Genomic DNA, 19,577 nt, shown 5'->3' with positions numbered 1-19,577 from the left:
AGTAAGCAAGCATAAGGACAACTCTGAGGTCCAAATTGGGATGAGTTTCTTTTATGTTATGCTCAGTACGCACCAAAAGTGGTCCAAGGAAGGACAGGGTCATTAGTGCCGAAGGCCCAATAATTCATGTTAGGAGCAATGGCCATCCTGTTTGATCCTATCCCTCAGAAAGGTATGTAGCGCAGAGATAGAAGCAGTGTAATCTTCTGGACAATGGGAGAGATTTATCAAAACCTGTGGAGAGGAAGAGTGGTGCAGTTGCCCATAGCAACCAATCAGATCGCTTCTTTCATTTTCAAAGAGGCCTGTGAAAAATGAAAGTCATCTATGCTATGGGCATCTGCACCACTCTTCCTCTATACTAGTTTTGATAAATCTCCCCTTTTGTTCTGCTTGGAGACCTTGGGACTGGCTACATACCTAAGTACCTACCTAGGCCCTGATACTGTCTAAGTATCCTTTATGGGCAATGGAATTCCTTAATAGCAGTGGCTTCTTACAGCAGATAATACTCTCTGCCACACTGCACAAATTCTGCCAATATCTCGGAGCCAGATACCACAAAATACCTTTAGAGGTCTTGTGAAAATTTGTGCAATTCTTCTATTCATTTGTGCAGTTTTTCTGGTGGGGTTTCTATGTCTGATTTAATAAGGCCCAGATCAATAATAGATTTGATCTTGGCCTTTCCTCAGAGCGTCTCCACGCACCTCACACCTTTAGTACACTGGTACTCAGGAACAACAGGGGCAACTCATCCCCCCTCCCCAATCCCCCCCCCCCCCACTACAGGATATGGGCAAGAATTTGTGGGTTCCAATTGGGCATACAGGGTCACATTGGCTTGCACTGCTCCTCGGTCTTAAAGGTACAAAACATATATAAATAACACATAATATAATACTGAACCTCTCACTTCCATCTCCAAGACTTTGTTCATGCCACACCAGTTCTCCGAAATACAAAACCCCTAACTCTCAGACTCTTAACCACAGGGCTGGTGCAAGGATTTTTCCCACCCTAGGCAAAAGCTAATTTTGCCAACCCTGACTCCGCCCACTGGCTCGCCCATTGATTCTTAGTACTGGGGTAACACACTGTAACAAGCCCCCTCCTCATGTAATCACCTTACTACTGCGGTGACACTCTGTAACAAACCTCCTCCTCATGTAATCTCCTAATACTGGAGTGAAAACACTGTAACAAACCCCCTCCTCATGTAATCTACTTACTACTGCAGTGACGCTCTGTAACAAGCCCCCTTCTCATGTAATTAGCTTACTACTGGAGTGACACACTGTAACAAGCACCCTCCTCATGTAATCACCTACTACTGGAGTGACAACACTGTAACAAACCCCTCCTTATGTAACTACTTTACTACTACTGGGGTGACACATCAGAGAGGGGTTATGGTGGTGCTGCTGGCTGAGCAGGTAAGCGAGTGGTTTAGATTGTGGCTGTCTAACTTTTTTGTGGTGGGCAGAGCAGGGCCCCTGTCAAGATCAATCCAGGTGGCTGCCTATTTTGCTGATATATATATATATATATATATATATATATATATAGATAGATAGATAGATAGATAGATAAATATATGGAAACCTGTCATTATTTTCATTTTGCCTGAACAAAGAGTTATGGTGATGCATAAAAGTGATGACAGGTTCTCTTAAACCTGGCCATATATATATATATATATATATATATATATATATATATATATATATGTTGATTGAACAGGTCAACTTTATCAGGACTTACCGATTAGCAAAGCAATTGTATATGGTGGCATCTTGACTTTACTTTAACTGCACATATTGGAGATGAGAAGGATTGAGCATGTTGCCATATTCGAATGTTCCTGTTGATTCATAAACATGGTTTGTAATATCATCCATTTTGGGTTTTTGTTAAAAAAAAAAATAAAGGCCAATAGACTCTCTTTGTCACCTGGATGGGGTTATCTGCCTCACATATCATTATGGATACGTTTCATCACTAATTCAGGTAATTCTTGTGGAAGTAATTTTTATTTCCTCTTAATAGGATTACATTTTTACTTTTTATTGTCTCCATTCATGTATTCGTTTTTTGCCTCTCTTATCCAGATGTCTCATATCTTCTTTTCTAGATTTTACCATAAAGCTGAACATATGCAATAATTCTGTCAGGACTTTTAATGTATGGTGGCCATCTTTCTATAAGTGCAATTGGAGGAGAGAAGGGATGCACACCACCACTACATTTATTCTGTATGGGAGCTGCCTTAAAACAGCCAAACACTGCACTACTTATCTGAGGAAGGGGTGAGTGCACCCAAAACGCGCCATCATGCTACTCATTGGATCTCCAGCTCCTGTGACCTTTGGCTAGCAGCTTTCTCCACATTGCAGTACCCCAGCATTATGGGATGATTCACCTGTTTTATCATTGCTCCAGGTAAGTGGCTATTTAATATGGGTCTTTGTATCTCCTTTTTATCTGATTCCTGCATAGGAATCTAAACACACCTGGGTAATGCACAAGGCGCCCCCACTGGTCTCTTCTTTTTTTCACCTTTTTCTAAACACTGTACTCAGTTGTTTCTGCAGCTTCCATAGAAAATTAGTTCACCATTTTTGAAACCACGATCAGCTAGTTATCCCCTATCCTGTGGCTAGGGGGTACCTTTAAAGGGGGACCTTTTTAATGCCAAATCACTGCTGTTCACTGCCTGTTGTTAGGGGAATTCCATCTCAAGCAGCTGAGGGACCAAGACAAAACACAGGAAGTGGAGGTGGGGCTTAGGCAGTTGTATGCGGAGAAGAAGGCCTGGACTGTGTATATGCAAGCAGAGCCAGTCTGCCTCCTCCTGAGGGTAAGGTAAAAGTAAGGCTTCCCTCTTATTTCTGACAATCCATAAAGTTCTGTAGCTGTTTATAAGCAGCTTATCATCAACATCATTAGTTCACTGCCTAGTTCAGGACTGCTGTTGTGATTTTAGCCCTTCTTTACTATACTCCCTTTTCTTCCTACCTGTAGCTTGTCATTATCATCAGCAGTAGTTTAATGCTTAGACCAGAGCTGCTTTTGTGATCCACCCCTGCCTTGCTGCGATGCTGTTGCTGTGATCCTTTCTGCTTATAGTACACTACTCAATATCCCTCCTCTCCCTCTGCATGCCATCTATAATGCACATTATCACCTGTACAGTGTTAACCTGTTCAGTCCAGTGCACTTTCCCCAGCACTATGTGCTGTCCTGTGACTAGCCAGAGAAGTAAGTGTAGATGTGAGTACTTGCATACAGTGGTCCCTCAAGTTACAATATTAATTGGTTCCAGGACGACCATTGTATGTTGAAACCATTGTATGTTGAGACTAGAACTCTATGGAAACCTGGTAATTGGTTCTAAGGGCACCAAAATGTCATCCAAAAATAGGGAAAAGTGAGGATTAAAGAAAAATAAGTAGATAACTAATATAGATAAAGTAAATCCTTACATATAAAAGTAGGAAATATCTGCTGGGAGCTGTAAATCACTGTCTATGTCAGTGTTTCTCAAGCAGGGAGCCTCCAACTGTTGCAAAACTACAACTCCCAGCATGCCCGGACAGCCAAAGGCGGTCCGGGCATGCTGGGAGTTGTAGTTTTGCCACAGCTGGGGGCACCCTGCTTGGGAAACACTGGTCTATGTAGAGGACAGGAGCTTCTTCAGGGTCCTGTACAGTACACACAGTGTCCTAAAAAAGTAATGGAGTCGCCCTCACCTGGTGTCCAAAGGAGCAGCTAACCCTGGTACAGGTAAAGTGTACAGAACATGTAATACCTCCCTGTACTGTAGGGAGCGCTATTAGACACAAGTCAGTGCATACGCTTCAGTAATACAGGGGTTTTATCAGTGAATGCCCATTTTGATTGGTCAGTTCTTCCAGCCATTGACACGTTTCACAGATCTGGACTATCTGTACATTGTATGTTGAGTCTGGTTTCAACTTACGATGGTCCAGAAAAGATCATTGTATGTTGAAACTATTGTATGTTGAGGCCATTGTAAGTTGAGGGATCGCTGTACAGCCTTCCTCTGTTCCCATCCCTTAAAGGACATCTGCAGCGGTACAAACACTTATCCCCTATCCTCAAGATAGGGGATAAGTGTTTGATCGCGGGGGGTCCGAATGCTGGGGCCCCCGGCGATCTCCTGTACGGGGCCGCTGCTGTCCCGTGCAGGGGGCGTGCCAGTCGCAGCATGACGTTGCGGCCGGCACGCCTCCTCCATACATCTCTATGGGAGAGGCGGGGAGGCAGCATTCGTGCCTCCCCGCATCCCCCATAGAACTGTATGGGGACGGGGAGGAGACGGGGCGTCACCGTCGACCTCTAGGTCGACGCTACGCGCCTTAGCGCTCACCATGAGCGCTTATGGCGGTGCCCCGTCAGGGAGATCGGGGGGGGTCCCAGCGGTCGGACCCCCTAGATAAGTGTAATGCCGTGTTATCCCCTAGATAAGTGTAATGCCGCTGCAGTTGTCCTTTAATTAGAAAGAATAATAAATAGCTGTGAACAGTGGGGTGGACAATACTGTGCAGGTTTTCAATACCCTTTTGAGATTACTGATACTTTTCAATAATCCCTTTCCTATAGTCATAAATTTGAGATTTTTCCTCATCTTCGCTCATCTTTTGTTTTCCCTTGTCATTTGTTTTTCAATGACATAAAGCTTGAATAATAAGAACATCTCAACATAAAGAAGAGCTACAATTTAGTCATCTTATTTGATTTCTAATGTCTTAGTCACGCTGTTTGCTTTTTATATATATATCCTATACATTTTTTTCTCAGGACTCTACAGATTGCTTGGAATCAGAACAGCCTGTGACGTCCGGAGATGTCGTGGAAAAGATGGTTTGGAAAAGCTGCACGTGTCACCTAAAGCTTTCATTCAAGAGCTCAACCCAAACAGCGAAACTTCAAGCAGATCTGTCAACTCTTAAGTTTTAACAAGATCTCGGCGATGAAATGTGCCATTTTTTGTTAGTAAAGCAGAGCCGGACAACTCGATTTCCCAGTGAGTGAAGCTTGCACCAATCCCACTTTCCTCTGACAGATCTGCTCATTGATAATGAACATCTGGGGGCTCACTTATTTAATTATTGTCTTTGCTAATTGGCACACTACGCTGAATAGTGGCGAGGCACAGGCGCCCATTTGTAAGCTGCCAATCACAGCTGAAGAAGAAGAAAAAAAAAATAGAGTTATTTCTTCCCATGTCAAATTCATTTGTTTATGAGTGGCTGCCAAAAGAGAGGAGAATATACTATAATTATATAGTGAATGTAATGCAAGAAATATATAATGCCCAAGCTTTTTTTTCCCTCAGCTTCGGGTCCTCGTGTGAATGGGTTTCAACAATGGCATCTTGAGAAAATAATCCCATTTCGCTTTGTATGGAGACGGGCTGAATAACACAACTATCAAATTATTTTCGTGGCTGCATTGAATCAAACAGTGGCAAATTCCTTTGTCACCTCCTCAGAGAGGCATCTTGAGCTATGACAGTTTTTCTTGTCAACGACTGTACTATTTTAATAAAGGACTTCATCTGCGTTCAAGACTTCAACTCAAATACAAGTCGTTCTCATTTCAAATTATATTTCGGAGCCCTCCAAATTTCATATGTAGAAAGTTTTCTATAGAGAACTTTGAAGAACATTTCTTGGGGCTGTATTTAAAGAGTACCTGTCCCCAAACTAAACTTTTAATATATTGTTCCTTATATTATTATAAGACACTTTGCTATTTACTTGCTGTTAAAATTCTCAACCTTTATATGTTTTTAATGTGATTGAAAAAAGATGGCCACTAGGTGGCTCTGTTCTGTTCCCAGACAGTTTGTACTCCACCCGGACTTGCAGAAGTCCAAACTCAGTGGCATGTTGAGGCACAGCTCTCACAGGCTTCTGTAATGTCGCCCCTGCTGGGGAACGCTCCAACTTTCTCCTGCCAGGAGCTCACTCAATGTGAGCAACAGGAAAGGTATTATACACAGCTTTTTAAAGATCGGAATTTTTTTTTTTAGGGCAAGAGGAGTGTTAGGAATAGTTAGTGAATATAATCTGAGTTAGTTTAGAAAATATGGTTTGATGACAGGTACTCTTTAAGACTATCAGCTTTTAGTCATTGTTATCATATATACAGTATATATATATATATATATATATATATGTTACTGAATATATAGAGGAATACTATATATGTTCAGAAAATCTACATAGGCGCATTGTTTTTTACTGTGAAAAAAAAAAACATTTAACCCTGATGATGCAGCTAAAAAATAGCTTTTTCTCGTTTTATTTATTTCCTCCTCGCCTTTTAAAATCCTCAGGGCTTGTTTTATGCAGGACCAATTGTAATTTGTAATGACATCACTCATTGTAGCACAAAATCTATGGCAAAATTGAAAATGCAATTTTGCAAAGATTTTGTGGCTTTCTTTTTATCATTTATGGTTAAAATGATATGTTATCTTTTCTGTAGGTCCATACGATTACAAAGATACCCAATTTATATAGGTTTTGTTTAATCTGATTTACATTTTTTTTAAACGTAACTTTTTGCAATAAAATGAGTATGCTTAAAATTGTCCTCTTCTGATCCATATAACACTGTTTCCGTACATGGGGCTGAATAAGAGCTCAATTTATGCGCTGTGATCTGTTGTTTTTATCAGTACCATTTTGATTGCTTTTTATTAATTGTTTTTTTCTGGTATATGACATGACCAAAAATCTGCAATTCTGGCCTTCTGTATTTTTTCAACGTTTTCCCCATTAGTCGTGCGGTTCCATTAATGTTACATTTTAATAGTTTGGATATTTCCACACACATCAATACCAAATATGATCATGTTTATTTTTATTTACATTATTTTATTTGAAAAATGGGAACAGGGGGATGATTTAAACTTTTCTTAAGGGAGGGGCTTATTCACATTTATTGTAACATTTTTTTATTCTTTACAATTTTTTTAGTCCCCATGAGTCACTATTACATGTAATCTTTCAATTTCTAGTACTGCTCCCTTCTAGTTCGGTGCTGTGTCATAGGCATAGCATTGATCAGGGTTATTGATACTCCAAATATACAGACTGCTGAGGCTGCCTGTATTCCTGGAGTGCCGATCGGACAACATGAAGGCAGGTTGGGGCCCTTCGTCCATCTTCCCAGCTGATCGGGACCTTGTGATTACCCAGCAGTGGTCCCAATCAGCCCCCGAACCCACCGGCATAAATAATTTAGATCCTGCAATAATTTCATGTTAACTCATTCTTGCCAGTGACGTAACTATACATCATAGGGTGGGAAAGGGTTGAAGGTGTTGTCTGGTATTAGAAATGTAAGTGCCTGGTCTTCTCCAAGAACCTAGAAGCTGAACAAAATAATGCACAGCTCACTACAATATGCCAACCAACCAAGGTCAGTAGTAATCTCCTATACCCAAGGAACATTTACCAAACTCCTATACCAAAGAAGAAAAGTCTAACAAGCACAACATAGAAACATAGAATGTGTCGGAAGATAAGAACCATTCGATCCATCTAGTCTGCCCAATATATGAATACTATGAATAGTTCCTGGCCCTATTTTACATAAAGAAGAGCCTTATGCCTTTATCTTAAATAAAGAAGAGCCTTATGCCTTTATCTTATATGAAGGATAGCCTTATGCCTATCCCATGCATGATTTTTCGTGCTGAAAACTCCCCGTTCGGCTTATACTCGAGAGAACTCGCCGCCTGTCAATCCCTTTCAGTAGTTTTCAACCTGCAGACCTCCAGATGTTGCAAAACTACAACTCCCAGCATGCCCGGACAGCCATCGGCTGTCCGGGCATGCTGGGAGTTGTAGTTTTGAAACACTTGGAGGTCCGCAGGTTGAAGACCACTGCGGCCTTCGTCATCATCCAGACCCCCCTTTAGTTTTCTACTCACCTCCCCTCGGTGGGAAGGAAGGGTGAGCTGGTCCGGGCCATCTATGCTGCAGAGACCGTCCGGTGGGGAGGGTTAGTAGTTCCGGGCTGTCCATTTTCACCGGGAGGCCTACGTCTCCGCTCCAGGCCCGGCCCTGGACTAGTGACGTTGCCTTGACGATGACGCTTAGGGACGTTCATGTGCAGGGACGTCCCTGTGCGTCGTCGTCAAGGCAACGTCACTAGTCCGGGGCTTATACTCGAGTATATACGGTATGTCCTCTTGTGGTAGTTTTTCTTCTAATAAATCTCCTCCCCTCTTTTACCATGTTGATTCCCTTTATGGATATAAAAATCTCTATCATATGCCTTCTGTCTCGTTTTTGGAAAACAAATACACCCCAAAGCAATAATTTTATTTTATTTTTTTATTGAAGGACGCACTGTGTAAATACGATATGATATGCATATTTACTATGGGGGACATTTATCAAAACCTGTGCCGAGGAAAAGTTGTGCAGTTGCCATAGAAACCAATCCGAGGCTTCTTAAAAATGAAAGAAGCAATCTGATTGGTTGCTATTGGCAACTGCACCAATTTTCCTCTGCACAGGTTTTGCTACATTTCCCTAATACAGTGGTCCCTCAACATACGATGGTAATTCGTTCCAAACGAGCCATTGTTTGTCGAATCCATCGTATGTTGAGGGATTCGTGCAATGTAAAAAAGTAAAGTCATACTCACCTGTCCCCGCCGCTCCAGACCACGTCCTGCCACTCCCGATGGTGTCCCCGCCGCTCCCGATGGTGTCCCCGGGCCTCCGCTGGGCTCTCCTGGTCTTCTCCGGTCGTCTGCTGAGCTCTCCTGGTCTTCTCCGGTCCTCCGTTGTCTTCTCCGGTCCTCTGCTGGCCTCTCCTGGTCTTCTCTGGTCCTCCGCTGTCTTCTGCAAGGCCTTACTGGGCCTACGTAGCGACGTCATTACGTCGCTGCGTATGCCGTTCCTATTGGATGACGGGACGGCGTGCGCAGCTTCGTATTGACGTCACCGGAGAGGGCCGAGAAGACACCGGAGGACCAGGGCTGGACCCGAAGGGCACCCCGGAGCATCGTGGAGGGGTAAGTAATACTTACCGCACCACACGGGGAACATTAAGCTGCTATCCGGCAGAAGCGTAAGCATTTTGCGCTGCTGGATAGCACTTAAGCATAAAAAAGCATCGTATGTCGATGCGATCATATGTCGGGGCCATCGTATGTCGGGGGGGGGTCACTGTATATGTGTTTAATGCCCAGAGATGTGTCACCAGTTCTCAAATAGCAATATAGCAAAGTGTCAAATGATAGGAATGACATTCGGGATGACTAACATGTCACAGATTTCTATTGCTGTTTCATGTTATGTGTATAGACTTAAGATGCTAATAACATCCTTCCGAAAATATTTACAGCATATTGTAGACACTTGTAGACACTCTCCAGTAGTTCTATAGATTTGTTTACAGAATCCGTGTAATCTTGTTTGTTTGTTTTTTTGGCTGCAATTGTCATAACCCTGGTAAAATAATAAATGCAATTAAATAGAAGGCATATTGGGGAAGATTTATCAAAACCTGTCCAGAGTAAAAGTTGCCCAGTTGCCCATAGCAACCAATCAGATCACTTCTTTCATTTTTCAGAGGCCTTTTCAGAAATTAAAGAAGCGATCTGATTGGTTGCTATGGGTAACTCAGCAACTTTTCCTCTGGACAGGTTTTGATTAATCCCATTGAAGGAGATTTATCAAGCTCCACATTAGATTTTTTTTTTTTTTTGCTTAAAAAAGTTGCACGTACTTGCGCACGTGCGACTTTTCTATACATGCTGCGACTTTTAGATTTTTGCTTATTCCAAAGCACATTTCTGACATCTGCTCACGTAGTAATTTTTTTTCTTTTTACTTTGTAGTGGTCATGTATTTATGAAATGCGATAGTCACTATTTTTGAAGAAAAAAAGTCGCATCTCCATTTAAAAGTCGCATATGTGTTCCAAGTCCAACCTGGCTTACAGAAAGTGCATACGTCCGCAGAAAAGGTCATTAACACCGACTTTATCAACTGTTCTTGTTCTGCATCATGAAACAAAGCGACTACATTATTGTTAATTATAGAAAAAAATAATGATATAACCAATAACTCTATTCATTTTAAGGTTGAACATACACACTGCACACCTTGTTAATTTTAAGACACGTACATGCTGGCGTACCCACTAAATGTTGAAATTAATGTTGTGTTAAAATAGAATAAGGCACAAAATAATTGTGTAAGAATTTTTTCAGACTACGTAAATAACCCATATGTGGCACTAAAATGTTTCCTTAAAAAAAATAAGTATCCATAGTAATACAGCTTCCTGCACATTTTGAGGTGGGTAACGTACCGAGCCGTTTTTTTGTGGGTGGCTTCACTATTGTTTATGTGCCTGTAGGTGCTGCGCTGTCTTCCTTCCTGATGTAAACTCCCGCCTCAGTGCAGAGACAAAAGACTCCGCCCACCAACGCCACAAAATGCAGGCTCAAAATTAAACAAAAAAGCCTCCAGAGTACGGATATTCATGGTGCGGCATAGTATGTTTTTAATATTCTTTAATTTCTGAGGAGGGTGGATGGGTTGTTGCGGGATAGTTGGAGTGCAGCTATTTAGTGCCAGACGGCCAGTCAGGGTGTCACCCGATGCGATGCGGTACCAGGGTGTCACCCGAACTGCACCACTTTTCCTCTACACAGGTGAGACCCGCTGCTATTGTGAACTACAGCCGGGTGAAGTGTACAGCAGTTCTCTTCACGTCCTCTTTTTCAACTCCATAAACCAGTTTTTAGCAACAAGAGTGCCTCCAGCTGTTAAAAAACTACAATTCCCAGCATGCCTGAAAAGCCGAAGGCTGTGTACTTGAGCTGAAGTAATTGTAACCGGATCCCAGCCATACCACAGGCTGTTTGCCCTGCTGCTGAGATAGTCTACATTCCCTCTTGACTGCCACACATTCTCCATATTCACATACAGTACATACCACACTTACAATACATATATGATGCCTTTTATGTCATAATAACAGTTCCTACATCTTGCTACCTTACATCTACATAAATTATCCTTAAATTTCCATTACTACCGTCTGTTCACCCACATGATCAGACAAAACTGTAAGGCTGCATTCACATCTCGTTTTTTACATACGGGTGCCGGATCCGCCTGGGGGAGGGGAAAACCGGGCACTCCCGTACCCCAGCCGGCTCAGCCTGTGACTCCATTTACTTTAATGAGCCGGCTCCGGTCGGCTCAGTTTTAATCCGTATGCCGTTTCCTGACCGGACCTAAAACCGTAGTATACTACGGTTTTAGGTCCGGTCCAAAACAATACGACACATTTTTAAACTGTTTCCTTTTCTGTGTATGAAAACAACATACCGTATATACTCGAGTATAAGCCGAGGCCCCGAATTTCACCCCAAAAACCCAGGAAAAGTTATTGACTCGAATATAAGCCTAGGGTGGCAAATACATCATCTCCCTGTCATCATCCAGACCCCCCGTCATTAACACCCCCATCATCATCATCACCCTGTCATCATCCCCCCCCCCCCCCCTTCATCATCACCGCATGTCAATCCCTTCATGCTGGGAGTTGTAATTTTGAAACTTCTGGAGGTCCGCAGGTTGAAGACCACTGCAGCCTTCGTCATCATCCAGACCCCCCTTTAGTTTTCTACTCACCTCCCTTCAGTGGGAAGGAAGGGTGAGCTGGTCCGGGCCATCTATGCTGCAGGGACCGTCCGGTGGGGAGGGTTAGTCGTTCTGGGCTGTCCATCTTCACCGGGACGCCCTCTTCTGCGCTCCGGGCCAGCCCCGGACTAGTGATGTTGCCTTGATGATGACGCACAGGGACGTTCATGCGCAGGGACGTCCCTGAGCGTCGTCGTCAAGGCAACATCACTAGTCCAGGGCCGTCCGGGAGCAAAGAAGAGGGCCTCCCGGTGAAGATGGACAGCCCGGAACGACTAACCCTCCCCACCGGTCGGTCCCTGCAGCATAGGTGGTCGAATATGGATGGCCCGGACCAGCTCACCCTTCCTTCCCACCGAGGGGAGGTGAGTAGAAAACTAAAGGGAGGGGGGTCTGGATAATGACAAAGGCCCAGCAGTGGTCTTTAACCTGCGGACCTCAAGATGTTTCAAAACTACAACTCCCAGTGAATTGAAGGGATTGACAGGCGGAGAGTCCTCTCAAGTATAAGATGAGGGGGCGTTTTCAGCACGAAAAATCGTGCTGAAAAACTCGACTTATACTCGAGCAGACGCACTTTATACTGTATTTAACTACAGAATATTTCCGAGGCCAGCAACTTACTCCAGAGAATCCAGAGAAGACCCCACCCATGTCACGAGTATTTTTTTTATCTTAGGCGAATAATATTGTGTGATTATTTAGTCTACTTAGATGACAGTGATCAGTATCACTCAATGCGAAGCCCGGCTGTGATAGCTTTATCCCGCTTTAGTCACATGTATAAGACTGTTATTTATGTGTGCAGCTGGCTGATATATATAGCAATGTCTAATTGCCTGTGATTCTTATAATAAAGGTAATCTGTGTGTTTATGACAGTGAGTGTTAGAAGACAAGCTGATGTGGCTCGAAATGTTTTAATGTTGTATGTTTCTTTTTTTCTTTTTTCTGCTACCTGTTTGTTTTGTTCACCTTAGAAAATACAGTGACGCTTATTAAATATCACTAGTTTTCTAGATTTCTTTGACAGTAAAAGTAAAGTGCATAATAATTACTGGATATGATTCACAGCCGGCACATAGAAGAAGAAAAAAAAAATGAAATTATAAATGTCATGTGTAAGTTTATCTGACAGAAAGAAGCTGGGAGTTAATGGGAATTATTTATTCCTTTGTATGCCTAGAATGCGGCATGTATTAGAGGGGTACTCCGGTGGAAAACTTTTTTTTTTAATAAACTGGTGACAGAAAGTTAAACAGATTTGTAAATTACTTCTGTTAAAAAATAATTGTCTTTCCAGTACTTATTAGCAGCTGTATGCCACAGAGGAAATTCTTTTCTTTTTGAATTTCTTTTTTGTCTTGTCCACAGTGCTCTCTGCTGACATCTCCAGCTCTGATACAGTGCCACATAAACTATTGGTGCATAAAATGAGAAGGATTGGGCTGGGGGGAGAATGTTTGTAAGTGGGTAAGTAACTGGCTCAGTGATAGGAAACAGAGGGTGGTTATTAATGGTACTTATTCTGATTGGGTGACTGTTACTAGTGGGGTACCACAGGGGTCAGTCTTGGGTCCTGTTCTATTTAATATATTCATTAATGACCTTGAATAAGGGGTTGAATAGTAAAGTAGCAATCTTTGCAGATGACACTAAACTCTGTAAAGCGGTAAACACAATAGAGGACAGTGCACTATTGCAAATGGATCTGGATAGGTTGGAGGTTTAGGCTGGGAAGTGGCAGATGAGGTTCAACACTGATAAATGTAAGGTAATGCACATGGGGAGGAAAAATCCGGGCTGGGATTATGTATTAAATGGGAGAACACTTGGAATGACTGACGTGAAAAAGACTTAGGGGTCTTAGTTAATAGAAAATTTTGCTGTAGTGACCAGTGTCGGGCAGCTGCTGCCAAGGCAAATAAAATCATGGGGTGCATCAATAGATAGATGCCCATGACAAGGAAATAATTCTACGGCTGTACATATCACTAGTCAGACCACTCATGGAATCCTATGTACAGTACTGGGCACCAGTGTACAAGAAAGATATAGTGGAGCTGGAGAGGGTTTAAAGACGGGCAACCAGGGTAATATTGGGAACAGAAGGACTACAGTACCCAATAAAGATTATCAGAATTAGGGTTATTTAGTTTAGAAAAAAGAAGGCTTAGGGGAGACCTAATAACTATGCATAAATATATCAGGGGACTGTACAGAGATCTCTCCCTTGATCTATTTATACCCAGGACTGTATCTATAACAAGGGGGCATCCTCTACGTCTTGAGGAAAGAAGGTTTCTACACAAGCACAGACGGGGGTTCTTTACTGTAAGAGCAGTGAGACTGTGGAATTCCCTGCCAGAGGAGGGGTCATGGTGAACTCTGTAAAAGAGTTCAAAAGGGGCCTGGATACATTTTTGGAGAATAATAACATCGCTGGTTATGTATACTAGATTTATAGGGACAGAACGTTGATCCCGGGATTTATTCTGACTCCCATATTTGGAGTCGGGAAGAAATTTTTACCTCTAGTATGAGGTAGAAGGCAGGAAAAAAAGTTTTTCAGGTGCGTGCCGCAGGAACAAACAGGCATCCGTTATGGATATAGGTTCTTTATTAGCCAATTCAGATGTGTTTCGAGGCTGCTGCCTCTTTCTCAATGAACAATGGCTTCTAGAAGTTAGAAGGCAACAGCCTCAAAACGCGTCTGAATTGGCTAATAAAGAACCTATATCCATAACTGGATGCCTGTTAGTTCCTGCGGCACGCACCTGAAACCCGTTTTTTTTCTTGCCTTCTACCTGATGTTCCAAGACCAGCTGGGGGAACCCGAGTCTGATCCCCAGGAGGCAGCTCCGCATCCTATTCCATACAGCGCTTCATGGTGGTTGTGTCTGGCACACAACCCTACAAGGTGAGCACACATCTGATTGGTGCAACCTCTGTCATTTGCCTCACACCTTTACAGACATACTGCCCTTAGAGAAAGCTCTCGTCTTTTTCTGCATTAGGTTGCACCTCTAGTATGAGGGTTTTTTACCTTCCTCTGGATCAACTCAGTAGGGACTCATTAGGGTTATAGGTTGAACTTGATGTTTTTTTTTCAACCTTATGAACTATGTAAGACATGAATGGAGGGGGCGGGGTGACATCACAAAGGAGCGTGGCGTGATGTCACGTATCCAGTCACGGAAACACAGAGCCGGAATACCCCTTTAATTTCTAAACTCAAGATAACCAGTAAAATATGTACAAATCATTGTTCCTTGTCAAGGGTGTCCGGAGCCATTAATCGCTATGCATACACACGATGCTCTTAGTCGGATTCAAGACACTGCAAGACAAAAGGGAGCCATCATCCTACCCTATAATATAGTAATTTTAAAAATGAAAAACTATAAAGGGCAAATAATTATTAAGGAGATATAAAGTAACAGTGGTTATGAAAGATTAATTTGAAAGCTGTCTAAAGAGACATAATAATATAAAACAGTAGCCCCTTTATTGTAAGCATTGACACCTAAGCAGTTTTTGGCTTTTAGCTGAACATATACTGAATTTCACTTGTTTGACTGCGCTCTTGCTTTCAGGTGTCAACAAAAGAAAGAGTATCATGTAACGAATAGTTTAAATATGATATGAGACTTGGAAGAAGATCTGATATGACACCTGAAAAAAAATGCAGCAGTCCAAAGTATACAGATATAAGCGTGTTATGGATAATTGACTATCAATAATTTGTGCGAGAACAAACACAACAGTTGGAACTGTAGCCGCTGATGGAAATCGGTATTTATTTGTTTTAGTTTTACACCTCTTTCTACACGCTCCATTTGCTAATGCTATGAAGACTTGAATAGATTGAATGGATTATATTATGGTGGTAACCATAACATCACGGCCTGTCCAAACATGATTGAATAATAGATCTCATGATGTGGTTTCTTCTTCATCAGTGTTTGCCTTCTTCATTTACACCAAGAAACAGAATGTTTCTAAATGTTACTTCTGTGTTGTCATTGCTACGACTGAGCCGCAAGATCCAGGGTGTTGGAATATTTTACTCAGATTTTACATATATTACTCGGACAGTATACACATCTTTTTTTTTTTCTTTTTTTTTTAGTACCTCTCCACAGTTCTGGTACACTTTAGAGTTCTTAGTAAAGAATCGCGGCTAAAAACCAGGCACATACACTTAAGCAAAGGGTTACAAATAAACTTCTTTTCCTTCTTAAAACTTTGCATAACCTGTAGACAACAAAAGTACTTCACAAAGTAAAGTTAGTGACACATAGTGTTGCTCGCTAATATTCGCAATTTGAATTTTATTAGCGAATATCGCACATTCGCGAATATACCACTATATTTTCGCAATTACGAATATTCGGGTTTTTTTGTCACTTATGCAAATTTTATCATATGCTCATTTTCACATATGCTAATTTTCTTATATGCGAATTTTCTCCTATGTACATTTTCGTTTATGCGAATTTTTCCATGCACTTATTTTCTTACACGCGAGTTTTCTCCTATGAATTATGTGAAAATGCGCATATACGAAATATTTTATATTAGAAAATTCGCATAAAAGAAAATTAGTGCGAGGAAATGCGCATATACAAAAACTTATGCCAGAATATTCGCATATAAAAATTCTCGTATGCGAAAATTGGCATTTGCTAAATTTTCTTTTTTTTCTTATATTCGCATTCTGAAGCGAAATTTTTCGTATGTGCGCTTATGTTTGTTTTTTGTGGAACATTTTCTCATATGCGAATTTTCTATGTACATTTTTTTCACGCGTGCGATCTTTTCATGCGCTGTTTTTTCATACACGCGAATTTTCTCCTATGCATTAGCATATGTGAAAATGCGCATATACGATATTCGCATATAAGAAAATTTGTATATGTGGAAAATGCGTATATACGAATGATTTTATACCCAGAAAATTCGCATCTAAGAAAGATAGCATATGCGAAAATTTGCATTTAAAAAATTTTCGTATATGCCAATTTTGTGTGGATGTTTTCGTATATGCGCATTTTCCATATACATGAATTTTCTTTTATGCGAATTTTCTGTTATAAAATTTTTATAGCTATATGCGCATTTTCACATATGCTCATTTTCTTATAAGCGCATTTTTTTATATGCGCATTTTCTGTAGTGTTATTTTCCGTGTATGCAAATGTTCGCGTATGCGAAAATCTACTCGTCTATTGCGCGTATGCGAATCCATATATTCACGAAATATCGCAAATTCGAATATGGCCTATGCCGCTCAACACTAATTATGAATATGCGAATTTAGCGAATATATGACGAATATTCGTCCATATATTCGCGAATATTCGCAAATTCGAATATGGCCTATGCCGCTCAACACTACAAGTGACGTCCTCAACGCGACATCACTCGTCAGTCAGTGCACGGCGCACAGTGACAGATAAGGATGCTGCAGAACCATAAAGAGCGCGGTCACCAGAATGGAATCGGGCATCGGCGGGACATGCAACCCGAGGATGGTGAGGGAATCAGGCATCGGCGGGACATGCAACCCCAGGACGGTGAGGGAATCGGGCATCGGCGGGACATGCAACCAGAGGACGGTGAGGGAATCGGGCAGCGACAGGGACAGTAACATGTAACTATAAAACGGAGAATAGGGGACGAAACCGGGTGGCGGCAGGACTCTGGCCCCACAGTTCAAGGATTTAAAGGGGCCACTTTAAATCATTGAACTAAAGTGGCTTCTGCTGGGCCAGAAACAGTCTATCGGCGTATAACACGCAGATAGACTTTAACCCCTTAAGGACGCAGGACGTAAATGTACGTCCTGGTGAGGTGGTACTTAACGCACCAGGACGTACATTTACGTCCTAAGCATAAACGCGGGCATCGGAGCGATGCCCGTGTCATGCGCGGCTGATCCCGGCTGCTAATCGCAGCCAGGGACCCGTCGGCAATGGCCGACGCCCGCGATCTCGCGGGCGTCCGCCATTAACCCCTCAGGTGCCGGGATCAATACAGATCCCGGCATCTGCGGGAGTTCGCGATTAAAATGAACGATCGGATCGCCCGCAGCGCTGCTGCGGGGATCCGATCATTCATAACGCCGCACGGAGGTCCCCTCTCCTTCCTCCGTGCGGCTCCCGGCGTCTCCTGCTCTGGTCTGTGATCGAGCAGACCAGAGCAGGAGATGACCGATAATACTGATCTGTTCTATGTCCTATACATAGAACAGATCAGTATTAGCAATCATGGTATTGCTATGAATAGTCCCCTATGGGGACTATTCAAGTGTAAAAAAAAATGTAAAAAAATGTAAAAGTAAAAGTAAAAAAAAAGTGAAAAATCCCCTCCCCCAATAAAAAAGTAAAACGTCCGTTTTTTCCTATTTTACCCCCAAAAAGCGTAAAAAACATTTTTTATAGACATATTTGGTATCGCCGCGTGCGTAAATGTCCGAACTATTAAAATAAAATGTTAATGATCCCGTACGGTGAACGGCGTGAACGAAAAAAATTTTAAAAAGTCCAAAATTCCTACTTTTTTAATACATTTTATTAAAAAAAAAATTATAAAAAATGTATTAAAAGTTTTTTATATACAAATGTGGTATCAAAAAAAAGTACAGATCATGGCGCATAAAATGAGCCCCCATACCGCCGCTTATACTGAAAAATAAAAAAGTTATAGGTCATCAAAATAAAGGGATTATAAACGTACTAATTTGGTTAAAAAGTTTGTGATTTTTTTTAAGCGCAACAATAATATAAAAGTATGTAATAATGGGTATCATTTTAATCGTATTGACCCTCAGAATAAAGAACACATGTCATTTTTACCAGAAATTGTACGGCGTGAAAACAAAACCTTCCAAAATTAGCAAAATTGCGTTTTTCGTTTTAATTTCCCCACAAAAATAGTGTTTTTTGGTTGCGCCATACATTTCATGATATAATGAGTGATGTCATTACAAAGGACAACTGGTCACGCAAAAAATAAGCCCTCATACTAGTCTGTGGATGAAAATATAAAAGAGTTATGATTTTTAGAAGGCGAGGAGGAAAAAATGAAAACGTAAAAATTAAATTGTCTGAGTCCTTAAGGCCAAAATGGGCTGAGTCCTTAAGGGGTTAAGCTAAAAATTTTAGTCTAAAAAATGTGCGTTATACGCCGATAAATACGGTAACCCTAATTCTGGTAATCTTTCTGGGTACTGTAGTCCTCCCATTCCCCACATTACTCTGGTTGCCCATCTTTGAACCCTCTCCAGCTCCACTATATCTTTCTTGTACACTGGTGCCCAGTACTGTACACAGTATTCTATGTGTGGTCTGACTAGTGATTTGTACAGTGGTAGAATTATTTCTTTGTGGTGGGCATCTATGCCCCTATTGATGCAACCCATGATTTTATTTGCCTTGGCAGCAGCTACCCGACACTGGTCACTACAGCTAAATTTACTATTAACTAAGACTCCTAAGTCCTTTTCCATGTCAGTCATCCCAAGTGTTCTCCCATTTAATACATAATCCCAGCCTGGATTTTTCCTCCAGATGTGCATAACCTTACATTTCTCAATGTAAAACCTCATCTGCCACTTCCTACCCAAATGTCCAACCTATTCAGACCCATTTGTAACAGTGCATTGTCCTCTATTGTGTTATCTACTATACACAGTGCACTGCCCTATATTGTGTTATCTACAATTATCTACAATATCTACAGCGCACTGTCCTCTATTATGTTAACCACTTTGCAGAGTTTAGTATCATCGGCAAAGATTACTGCTTTACTATACAGCCCCTCTACAAGGTCATTAATAAATATATTGAATAGGACCCAA

At 41.7% G+C, this 19,577-nt stretch overlaps 2 long non-coding RNA genes across 9 annotated transcripts in view; one reads left to right on the top strand and one right to left on the bottom strand.

Annotated features, from left to right (window-relative positions):
• The window catches only part of LOC130295532 (uncharacterized), a 116,113-nt gene extending 109,508 nt beyond the window's left edge, over positions 1 to 6,605 (top strand). The window contains exons 1-5 of one of the 4 annotated variants that reach the window (XR_008848883.1): positions 796 to 1,436; positions 2,135 to 2,442; positions 2,727 to 2,860; positions 4,825 to 5,050; positions 5,363 to 6,605. This is a non-coding gene — a long non-coding RNA (uncharacterized LOC130295532). Of the gene's footprint in view, positions 1 to 56; positions 173 to 795; positions 1,437 to 2,134; positions 2,443 to 2,726; positions 2,861 to 4,824; positions 5,051 to 5,362 lie in introns of those variants that run through there. The other 3 variants (XR_008848882.1, XR_008848881.1, XR_008848884.1) reach the window with 3 other exon arrangements.
• Positions 1 to 8,109, bottom strand: part of LOC130295533 (uncharacterized) — a 58,901-nt gene extending 50,792 nt beyond the window's left edge. For 2 of the 5 annotated variants that reach the window (XR_008848886.1, XR_008848889.1), the window contains exons 1-2: positions 7,973 to 8,109; positions 1,765 to 1,864 (exon numbers count right to left, since the gene is read on the bottom strand). This is a non-coding gene — a long non-coding RNA (uncharacterized LOC130295533). Of the gene's footprint in view, positions 1 to 73; positions 243 to 432; positions 804 to 1,764; positions 1,865 to 7,972 lie in introns of those variants that run through there. The other 3 variants (XR_008848888.1, XR_008848885.1, XR_008848887.1) reach the window with 2 other exon arrangements.
• Positions 8,110 to 19,577: the final 11,468 nt, after the last annotated feature.

This window comes from Hyla sarda, chromosome 11, assembly GCF_029499605.1.
Source record: "Hyla sarda isolate aHylSar1 chromosome 11, aHylSar1.hap1, whole genome shotgun sequence".
Taxonomy (NCBI): domain Eukaryota; kingdom Metazoa; phylum Chordata; class Amphibia; order Anura; family Hylidae; genus Hyla; species Hyla sarda.
Note: the sequence above shows the minus strand (reverse complement) of the source record. Positions and strands in the feature narration are given on the sequence as shown.